The sequence below is a fragment of the Monomorium pharaonis genome, chromosome 10, assembly GCF_013373865.1.
Source record: "Monomorium pharaonis isolate MP-MQ-018 chromosome 10, ASM1337386v2, whole genome shotgun sequence".
NCBI lineage: Eukaryota > Metazoa > Arthropoda > Insecta > Hymenoptera > Formicidae > Monomorium > Monomorium pharaonis.
The window spans coordinates 18,719,801-18,732,420 of record NC_050476.1 but is presented as its reverse complement, the minus strand read 5'-3'; the positions used below and the strand labels follow the sequence as shown (position 1 = coordinate 18,732,420).

General features: G+C 30.9%; 1 long non-coding RNA gene across 1 annotated transcript; it reads right to left on the bottom strand.

Moving 5' to 3' along the window:
• Positions 1-2,618: 2,618 nt before the first annotated feature.
• Positions 2,619-4,926, bottom strand: LOC118647626. Its single transcript, XR_004964805.1, has 2 exons — positions 4,020-4,926; positions 2,619-3,805 (listed from the first exon to the last, which is right to left on the bottom strand). It is a non-coding gene; the product is annotated as an uncharacterized LOC118647626 (long non-coding RNA).
• Positions 4,927-12,620: the final 7,694 nt, after the last annotated feature.

The following is a 12,620-nucleotide window of genomic DNA, read 5'->3' as shown; positions in this document are numbered from 1 at the left end:
TAAATTTCCAATTTTGGTTTCTTTATTACGTGATCTTGTAGAATTTAAAATTGGAATGTAGATGTAGCTCTCTCTTTTGAAATAATCATTTGCGGTTGTGCCTGCGTGCGGTTGGCACTTGTTGAAGTATTGATCGCTTAGTGACTTCAGTTTCTGTGGGAGATTTGAAAGAGTCGGATATACTTTGTTGGCACAATGTTGCTACTGTGGAACGTTAATTATCTTTTACTTTAGAGTTTTTATTTTATTTTATAGAATTATGTAAAACTCGAAGTGTGTCTAATTTTAATTCTCTTTATAGATCTTTTAATAACTTAATTTAAGCTATTTAGAAAGTTAAATATAATAAAGACATACTACAAATTATAGTTAAAAACTTCTAATAATATATGTAACGCTGTGTGGAATCTCGTAACAGAAATTCGCAGCTTCGAATAACATATGTGTCTAATAATAAAGTTACTTCCCATTTTATTCTCAAAGTGTGATATTCAGAATCGTAGAGATATTGTTTCAATCACATTATTTTATTTACATTTTTGTAAATTCTTTTAGTAAAAAAAATATTATTTTATAAGAATTGGTACTTTATATTGTACTTTATATTAAGGGACTTTTGTTGGCATAAATTTTTTCACAAAATAAATTGTTAAATGACAAAAATTATTTGATTTAAAAATGATTAAAAAGGTATATTTATAGGGAAAAACGAAAGATTCGATGGTGTATTAAACTACCGTTTGAGTATTGAAGAAGAATAACGAGGCGAATACAGGTCAGGTCAGAAAACCGGTCTCTTTTTTGCTGAATGGATTAACTGGAAGGACTAAACTAGTTTGAGATATACGAACATTTTAAAGACATCGTCAATGTGATCTTATAATTCAATTTTTACAAAAATAAAACCAAATTTATTTGATGCAATTTTTTGTTTTATTCAAAAAGTTTTCTTAAATTAAATCAAAGCTAAAAATTATTTGATAAGAATTAAAGTAAAATATTTTTACAGGAATCCAAATTCCGAAGACGTCATTTATTGAAATAATTTACGTATTACATAATTGATCAACCGCAAAAGCAAACAATTTTTATTAATTGACCAATCAAAGAACTTTGATGCGTTTGTAGCATAGTAGCCAATACGTAGAGAAAAATGGGTGAAATTACTCTTTTTATGATATAAAGTTTATAATGTAGAAATTATAAATAATATTTTCAAGTTTTTTACATTATAATAAAAAACAGTAGTTTTGCTTTATGTCATTTTTAAAATAATTTTTTGTATTATTATAATTTTTTTAAATACAAAATTTTGATAAATTTGCAAGTAATGTGATTTAGGAAATCTGTTTTTAAAATAAAATTTTTTTTTATCTTTCACGGAGTTTGCATTAGCTTACTTTACACCATGTAATACTCCAATGTAATATTCCAATAATGTTGAAAAAATATATCTTTTTTATAGAAATATTAGAGTTTATTTGTTTTATGTTAGTATTTAATTTTTAAATGTATATTTTTAATAATTAAATGTAATATAAATTTTTAATATGCAACATTAATATAATAATGTGATATACATACATTTTGTTAAATTGATTAAATCGATCATGCGAAAGAATAAAAATAATCATACTAATAGCAAAAGCATTAGCTTATAATTATATAAGAGAATATTGTAATATTTTTTTAGATCACATGACATTCAGTTTGTTCTCATTCGGATATGTTTTCCATATAAAATTTATTAATAAACTTTTTTTATTTTTTCGAATTTAGTTTACATTTAGAATTCTTTTATTCACAATTCCGAATTTAACACTTATACTTGATAAAGTTCAATGCCTAACAATTTGCGAGATATAATAATATAATATATTATATGTATACATATACATGTTTATAATGAAATGTATTTACTTTGACGTGGTCACAGAGTTTAGTTGGCGGTTTTGAACGTGAAGAGTTGAATACCATTTCTAGAATTGTCGACTCGAATGTTAGACATAGGCAACATGTACATACCTCTCGATTTACATACCTCCAAAAACGAACTCTTCAAAAGAGGACCTCTCTCTTTTTCTCATCAAATAGAACCTGCCTATGACGTTTATTATTGGTACAAAATCTGTGTATCTTACATAAGCTTATTAAAGCGTAAAGTTGATAAGTCCATTTTAAAAGTGATTTTTTTCTAAATAAGAAACGTCGACTAACAAAATGCAATCAATTTTATTTTCCTCCGCGTGTAACCTAAACGTCTTAAAAGGAGGTAAAATATAAATTTTAAAAGGCCTGACGGAAAAGTTATAAAGAATTATTTCTCACATAAATAAATTATAAACTAAATAAAACAGGAAAAACAAATATCTTTTTTTCATTATCCAATTTGTTTTATTTAAATGTAAATAATTAAAGAAAAAAAGCCATCTAAAATTTTAAAATTATAAAATTTTGTCTTTACAAAGATATTTTTCGAAAAATAGATAATTGTATTAGTAAATATGTAAATAAAAGATAAATTAAAAGTTTGATCTTAATTTTGTAGCAGATAACTGTACTTATTATCCTGACAAGTGATTAATTTCTCAAAATAAAATAACAAATCTGTAAAATCTGCATTATGTGTATATTTAAATTATATTTGTAGGACAGTACTGCATAAATGTGAGTCAAAAATTTTGAATTAAACAAGTTTGAATATAAATTGATAAAACAAAACATCATATTTCGTATAGTACTGTAAGTTATTAGATATTATATATTTAATAATTATTTTTTATAATACTTTTTCATATACTGTAGCTTGCAAATTTTTTTGGGTACTCCAAGTATATATTTAATGACGTAATTATGCATATATTTTTGATTATAACAGTAATAATAATTAAATATTAATATATATACAACAATTAATATAGAAGTAAATATATATATTTATATCTATACAATTAGGTATATTTAAATATTATTTCTATATCGATGTTTAAATACTACAACCTATTTTTTTAAACACAAACTATTTTTCTTCTGTAAAATAAAATAAAAAAAATATATATACAAATTAAATCGGTAAATGTAATGTCATGATTTTAATATATCAATATTTGAATTAAGAGAGAAAAAATCATGTTAATTTATTCATTCAAATACTCTTTTAGTTCTTTTAAATGAAATCATAACATCATTCTTTATTCCAGACGATGTTATTTATCATTTTAACATCGAAATGATATATTTGACATTTTGATGTCAAATTGATCTAACTTACTACCTAGATTTATATTAACTTTTCTTGTATAGTGGTCACACAGTCAGAATACAAATTAATAAATTTACAATTTCTGTTTTGACTGTTAACATTTAAATTAATCAAATTCAATTTAAACCTCTAATTTGTTCAAATAAATATTAATTATTTAAAATTTAATATAAATATTGTATGCATTATTTAGTTGTAGATAATTGTAACTTGAAAAAATATACATAAATTATATAAAATACGTAAAAGAGTGAATACGTCAAATATAAAAAAAATTGAATACTTTATGCTAATGATTAAATACAATCAATAAAATAATTAATAAATGTTATAATTGTCATTAAAAAGTCGATGTTTAATTGGAAAGTCACTTTTCGTTGCACAGTAATCCAGAAAGAGCGAACTGTCGTCACAATAGTTGAAAAATTTCACATGAAATATATTTTATACAGATTGAAGATGATATTGTTGCTTTTCTTGCTTAATGCACTGATGGTGCTCCATTGTTAAAAATAAAAACTGTCTCTGTTGTCCTTGTTGTCCCTGTAACATATGTAAATATATAAAATAATTAAAGAAGTAAAAATTGCAAAGCACACATATTACTATACATTACAATAAATACTAAATTTGTTATTTTTTATATGCTTTAGTTCTTTATATTGAATATATTTTATAGTAAAGTGTGAGAGACTTAGAAGTTAGTATATATTTATTAATATTTGCAATATATATAAGTATATGATTATTAGTTTACCTTTTACTTTATACACCTTTCGGCATCTTTTTTAATTGCATTATATTTTATATATATAATGGCATTTGCGTAAATGGTCTTTTGACCGATTTACTGCACCGTACGTATTGATTATGCATTCTTCAAGTTTGCATTTTAACGCGGTTTGAAGAATTTCTCTTTTAATATTATGATGGTTGAATATATGATCTCAAAAATTATTTATTCCATAAAATATATTAAGGTGGCAATTGTTAATGATACATCTTGCGTTATGATATTCTGTATCGAATCGGAAATGTGATGCTATTTCGCCAAATCTAATTTGCTCTCGTAATTCTGTTATTATTTTTGGATATTCTTGTATCAAATGTATCTCTGGGTTTAGAAATTGTGAAGAATAATCAACGTCAAGACAAATATTGCTTGCAACTTCGTTGTTCCCGAGTAGTTCGTTGAAAAATATTGATTTGCTAAACTGTTGGGATTTGATATATTATTTGCCATTATTTTATGAACTCTAAGTGTGCAAGCGCGTACTCCGTTTGTCCGCCAAACGTCTCTGAGATGCACCGAGTGGAACGACTCAGCGCTGAGCCCGCAAATGCGCGTGCCGCGATTATCGGGGAATCGCTAGAGGAGGTTCGAATGAAATTCACAATGTCCGGATAACCTCACAAACACCCTTTTTATTGTCTCCAACTCGTCGCGAACGTTTCAGCGCACCGCTGCTCTCAATCCTTACGTGCTCGTTCGACGACGGCTGTTCATTACAATTAAACGTTCACAATAACGTATAAAGTTAGTCGCTTGCTCGCAATATTTAAACAGTTCAAGCTGGATCACCCGCGATGAGGAGCTCGGTCTCTTTGTCGCGCCACGACGTCAATCGCGGAGCGGCGATGCAACGGCTTTAATCCGCTTTTCACGGAATATCACTCGCCGGCCAACCGGTTCGCGACCACGAATGAATGATTTGCGCTTCTCTAATTTAGGTGAAATCTTACTATGCTTTCGATACTCGCGGAGACGGCGGTCTTGTTCCGATAAGTCCTGAGCGCCGACTGAGACGCGACATCCTGAGCGCGAACGAGAGCATCATGCCCCTGCTCGTTCCAGGACATCCCGCGTACACGAGCGTATCAGGGTATACGAATAATACGAGATCACGCGGATACCACGAGCGGGCGAGCTGTTCGTATCCTCGCTCGCGCGCGGCACCGGAAAACACAGTGATCGAGCGCTCTCGCGCGAACACTAAGTGAGTTTTTATTTTTATTGACTGCAAATCAAACGATAAATGTGAAGTTAGTATAATGTAGTATATTAATTATTACCTTACTTTTTACTTTATACACGTATACTTCTTAACTTTTATTACCGTTGCACTGTGTTATTTTATTACCGCACAGGAGTATAAAACATTTATTACTGAAGCTGTCACTAACTTTAAAATTTGGTAAAGTTTGAAAAGATACGTGTTATTGTTTGTCGAATATTGATGTTTATATTGATATAACGTTTTAATAGTTGTATCTCATAATACTTTACTTTAAATTTTCATAAAATATTTCGTTTAAATACTTGCCAAATCATGACGAGCTAAATAACAACACTTAGCTTAAAAGAGTTTGAAGATATTAGTTTTATTTTAGAAATAAAGTTTTTTTACTTTTTATTTGTAGAAAAACGATTACATAGCTAGAAAAGTCCTCAATAAGTGTCCTCAAATAATATGTTCAAATTTTACGTAGTTCATATATCGTGAGCTTACTTCGAGGTCATCTTTTATATAACTTATGTATATTTTGAGGACGTAAAAAATATATTTAATGTATAATTTAAAGACAAAATATTATAATCAAAATGTACTACAAAGATTATTTCTAACTGAAGGGGGGGTCCCGTTTGCCTACGTTCCCGATTGCCTACTGTTTCGTTTGCACACACATTTTGCAGAAATTCACAATTGCCGATATTCCCGATTGCCCACGTCCCGATTGCCTACTGCTTCGTTTGCACACACAAAAATAATCAAGATACAAAGTACACATTGCACACGTGACGCTATTGCACACGTGCACATTGCACACGTTATATTATTGCGCTCATACACATTGCACACGTGACGCTATTGCACACGTGCACATTGCACACGTTATATTATTACGCTCATACACATTGCACACGTGACGCTATTGCACACGTTATATTATATTGTGCAATAGCGTCACGTGTGCAATGTGTATGAGCGCAATAATATAACGTGTGCAATGTGCACGTGTGCAATAGCGTCACGTGTGCAATGTATATGAGCGTAAAAAAATAACGTGTGCAATGTGCACGTGTGCAATAGCGTCACGTGTGCAATGTGTATGAGCGTAATAATATAACGTGTGCAATGTGTATTTTGTACCTTGATTATATTCGTGTGTGCAAACGAAGCAGTAGGCAATCGGGACGTGGGCAATCGGGAATGTCGACAATCGGGAAATTTCTGCATAATTCATGTGCAAACGAAGCAGTAGGCAATCGGGAACGTAGGCAAACGGAACCCTCTCTAACTGAATTAACATATTTCTATATATAATATATATATAGTATAATTTGAGATAGTAAAAGGACATTTATAGGGAAATATTTCGGTTCATATAAATATAGACGTAAATTACATAATTTATATAATATAATTTGCTTCTATATTTATATAAATCAAAATATCTCCTTATAAATATTTTTTCACTATTTCAAAAGATACGCAGAAACATATAAACCTAGTTAAAAATAACTTTTGCCGTATATTTTGACTATAATATTGTGTCTTCAAATTATACATTAAATATATTTTTATGTCCTCAAAGTATACATAAGTTATATATAAAGACCTCAAAGTAAGCTTAAGATATATGAACTACGTAAAATTTAAACGTTTTATTTCGGGACATTTCACTTTAATATGTTCAATATATAATTTGCGGACATGTTCTAGAAAAATACATTGCACGTATGAGTTCTCGTGGTAAACGTTGAGTATAAAAAATGCTACACTTATCCTCGAAATATTGCCTTATAAATAAAAAATGCAATTATTCAAAGTTAGGGAGTTTATTTAACACAATTTACAATTAAAAAAATAGGGTTTTAAAAAAGTCTTAAGACTTTCATATAAAAGTATGTAACTTATGTATACTTTGAGGACATAAAAAATATATTAAAAATATAATTTAAAGATACAGAATATTGAATATTATAGCCAAACTTCGAAGATTATTTCTAATCCAATGAATTTTTCTCGTAAATTTTATAAAAATTATCATAAAATATAAATTTTTCCCTACAAATTGAAAAAAATTGAAGTTTGTACGATTTTTTGCCGGAGTTATAATATATCAAAGTTATCTATGCATTTTAGTCTGTTTATGGCTGTCGCCAGCATTTCTCGATGCGCACGAAGAGATTGTATGAAATTTCTTAGAATGCAATTAGATTTTTGTACCCTGCATCTTCAAATAGTCATTCAAAGACGAAGAAGTAAAATACATGTATTTCTTCTAAGCAATATTTTTTTATTCTGTTCGTTTAACACGCCACACACACACGTACACACAATGCGCAAAACCTGACCAGCAACCTTCTTGTGGTGCGCATCGGGTAATTCTAATGCCACTGGTAACAGGAATAAACTTAACAGACTAAAATGCATAGTTGACTTTAATATGTCATAATTCCGTCAAAAAAATCGTACAATCTTCAATTTTTTTCAATTTATAGGAAAAAGTATTCCATATTTTACGATAATTTTTATAAAGTTTACGAGAAAAATTTATTGCACCTTGTGGAGTGCGTCAAAGTATGACAATTTTTGAAGACAAAACATCTCATTTTTGAAGAAATGGGTAAAGAAAAAAGGAGAAGACCAAAATCTGACAAAAAATCTTTAAAGTAGAGACTTCAAGCTTTAAAAAACTTTCCAATACGACAAGTTTTTGCGAAGTTACGTAAGTTATTTAAAGTTGAGTAAAATTTTGGTATAAATTTTTGTTGTGCTAATTTTGTTGTTCAGTATATATTTGCAATGGAAAAATATAACGTGTATATATATATATGTCTCATGTATTTTGTTAACAATTTAAATTTTAAATAAACAAATATAAAAATTAAAAACCAAATAATGAAATTTAGCAATATTATTAGCGATATTATTGTAGAGTACAATAATATCAGAAGACACGGCCGTGTCTCGTGCCAAGTTCACGCATAGCAAAGCCGACCGTGTATCTTATAATTATAACAGAATACAATAATCATCTATGCAATTGATCATATATTATAATATAAATTGCAATACCATTTTTTTCAATTTTTTTATTTCTTTATATCTTTTTAACTACATCAGTGCTAAAATATAAGTTGCATACAAAAAATAGAAAAAAAAAAACACTCAAGAATGAAATTGGCTTAAAAAAAGCAATGTTATTAATTTTTGTCATCGTTTTTCTGTGATGTTGATTGGTTGTCAAGTGTTCTGTGACTTGCTATACTCTGCTGTTTGATGTCAAATTTGGCAATTGACAGTCAACTCTTGATAGTTCGTGTGATAGATTGTAAAAGCGTTTAAAAGAATTAAAGAAGATTAAAATTATAGAGTTCATGTTAAATCACATTTATACTTAATGATTTTCAGGCTAAATGGTGCGCGCGTAATGTCATGTTCTAGTAAAAGTTTCCGACAAAAAATGACTTTATATTATATAATATATATATATATATATAATATGTTAGATATATTAAACATTTTAGTATTAAAAAACTTAATATACGATGTTAATTTAATTAATTGTTAATACATTACATTATAAAATCTGTGACAAGAGTTATAATGCTTGATATTTGATTTCCGATAAAACGGTATATTGTCAGCTGAATCAGTGAGTTATTCCTTTCAAGTTAGCCCCCTCTTCTTACTAATGCAAATAAAATCTGTACCTATTTTAAATTTAATGTTATTTATGTGCTAATTTGTTATCCTATTTTAAATTTTGTTGCTCAAGTTTAGCAAGAAACGGCGATTGAAATGGATGAAGCTAGCTTGGCATGAAGTTAGCTCACCCCATAATAAAAAAATAAATTCAGAGTGCTCAAACCATAGAACTTATATTAATGGAAGCGGAATAGCGTATACCGTCCGTATGCCGAAACTGTGTCCAACATCTGTGCGACAAGGATAGGTAGAACATGACTTGAGATGAAATGAGACAGAACTAGTTTTCTGTCTCATTTCATAACGTTTCCTCATAATGCGCATGAGCGGCCGTATTTGTAGGTATGAGACAGAACTAGTTTCTGTCTCATTTCTTGGACACACTTGTACGGGTTCTTTTCCCCTTCCATTAGTATAAGTTTTATGGCTCAAACCAAAAAATAAATACACGAAAATTTTTTGTTACTGTGTTGCTCTAAAGTGGTGCAAAAACATTTTGAAATTATACTATTGATTAATATATTCCCATATCTACAAAATATTGGTATACAGATATCTTCCAAAAAATGTTGCATTTCTACAATGCTTTTACGCTATCTTAGAGCAATAAATTAGTAACAAATTCAAATATATACATTTTTTTAGCAGACTAAATATATTTTTTTATATTCAGCGGAGCTCAGCTTAAAACAAATAAGGTTCTGGCCCCACCGCAGAAACCAATAAAGAACCTAGAAAACCAATAAAGAATGCCACGATTGACAAATTGATTATGCTTGAATTTGTTGCTATTTTGTTGCTCTAATATAAAGTTAACAAGTTTTGATAATACAAAATTGTTTTTGTACAGAGCACAGAAGCTTTCAGCAAGGGAGCGTCCCAGATGCGCATAGTAACAAACGGACACCACCAATTAAATTGCTGGGTTGGTTAGGGTTAGGATGAATTTATAGAATTTGATTAGTGGTGTTCGTTTGTTACTGTGCGTATCTGGGACTCATTCTTCAGCAACATTGCTGCAACGTTACAATGTTATGAGTTATAATGTAACATTAGTAGTATAGGGGCAGTCATGGGGCATCAAAACAAACTCCCACTCTTTCTCCGTCTGGCGCCAGGTGGGCGTGTCTAGACAGTGTGACGTCACGAGTAGGGGGTGGAATGGAGCGTTCTGATTGGCTGATGCGTGGGCGTTGCCGAATTAAAACGAAGCGTTTTTTTTATTGGCACCCCATGACTGCCCCGAGCAGTAATTGGCTATCCTAAGTATACTACTGGATTTAGAGAAAGGGAGGAATTTTGGAACTAGGATCCCTTTTCATTCGTTTAACCAGCGTTTGAATTTGTAAGCGTTGCGTAACGTGCAAAGAAATTTTGTGTTGGTGCGAAATCCGTGATAACTGCAGCGATGTTCAAGCTCGCCGGAATCAGGCAAATCTTTAAATGTCGGTGAATCTGCTTCCAGATTATATATGTTTCTTCCCAGACAGCACAGGATATCCTATGGATATCCGTTTTATGTCCATTTCTTGTCCTGATGTCCATGGACCTTATGAAGATATCCATAGGATATACATTTGTGGACACCGAAGGGATATCCTAAAATGGACCACTTTGTATGTCCATATGCTATCCTTATTTGTACTCGCTCCGCCAACACCATCTGCATGCACAAGTGAACTAAAAAGTAGTATGGCCGTAGTAGTGGTTAGGTTTTCGTTGGTTATCGGCATGTTTTATACAGTCAGGTAAGAATCCTAAAAATTTTCAGAAATCATAAGTTACGAGAGCAGCAAAGAATCTTATTGTGTGCCGTTAGCTTTGCCTCTGCCTGATTGACTGTTCTGTTTACGTGTATACACAGTATCAGTGACGAATTCTAGACGTATAATTACAAATGATAATTAATATTAATAGACGACGGCGGAGTGTACGCGGATTACGACGGTCTCGATAAAGAACAGCAATGGAATTAGAGATTGCAGCAACAGGAACAATCAGAGCCTACGAGCAAGCGAGCGTCGACCGAGCACCATCATTTTCGTTAAAGGCGAGTTTGTGATGGAATATATTGGCGAATTGATCAACCAGGTAGAGGCAAAGCCAATAGCACACAATAAGATTTTATACAGTTTACTCTGTAGCCTATGTATATATGTATATATACATGTGTGTATGTGTGTGTGTGTATAGAAATAAAATTTAATTTTTGTTATAGTTGACGAGTCACAATCATTTGTTGCCTAGACAAGATCACTCGCATGCTGCAGTCATTGTCTGCAATATAAAGAATATTCGTTTCATGGTAGTCGTTAAACAATGGATACACACTATATATATGTGTGTGTGATAATTACAAAATACTTTAAGCTGATTGTTTAATTAGTATTATACGTATGATACTTATTTAATTAACATTGTTTAATGTATAATCTATCGAAAAAATAATATAATTTCTTAAATAAATATTTATATTTATATATTTTATTCTGTTTTTACCCTTTTATTTACTGTAAAATTTAATTTTGAATGCCGCTTTTTATCACGTCTATAGGACGTCCATAGAACGTCCATCGGACATATTTTAGGGATAAAGCACGTCCACCAATTTCATAAACCAATATCTCATGGACGTCCATAGAATGTCCAAAGGATGTAAAACGGATGGCCTGTGGATATCCTCAATATCCGTAAAGGACGTCTTATGGATGTCGTTAGGATATCCGTGTGCTGTCTGGGTTGAGAGCAGATTACGCAAGTAACTTGCTTTTTCTTGTCCCCTGGTATATATGGCAAGCTCTGCGCGTAATTTCACGTAGTCGTCCCGCCAAATACTTGGGATTGGCTTCGCCGTCGAACTCGATTCCGTGATAATTTCGCGAAAGACAGTTTTCTCGCCTCGATCTCTCGGGTAATTCGTCAAACAAACAAGATGGCAGCAAAATCCAGTGTCCGAAGATTGGAGCGTTAACCATAACGACACCCAGGTAGCAAGGTGTCGTCTAATTGACGGCATTTTTTGGTCATTTTATGACGAACCAGACGTCATAATGTCGAGATAAAATGACGTCTAAATGTCGTAAAACTGACGTACATTTGTCTCATCTTAACGACGTCATATATTGACGTCAAAAATACGTCATTATTTTCATATTATTGACGTTATTTTCAAGAAGCTAGTATCGTACATTTGACGGTATTTTATTGTTATTTTTATGACAAAACATAGGTTTTTAGATTACATTTAATAAAGACGACATTTTAACGTCATTTTTATGACTATCCTAGGTAGTAAAAGCCGTTATTTTGACGTTTTAGAAAATATTTCGGGTACATGTCCTATATATGCAGTACTTGCATTATGAAAATATCGAAATAACATAATTATAATGTAAAAAAAAAATCTACGTTGTTTCTCAACAAGCATCACGACCCACCACGCCATAGTCACATTTGGAATTGCCTAACTTCCGCGGTCACCCATCCAACTCTGAACCGCCGTCGACGTTGCTTGACTTTGAAGATCGTACGCTACCTAGCCCTTTGTGATGATCCATGAACACTTGATGATCATAAATACATATTTGTTATAGATTAGTTCAATAGATGCGAGAAACATGAAACTTGTAGTTAACTAATAT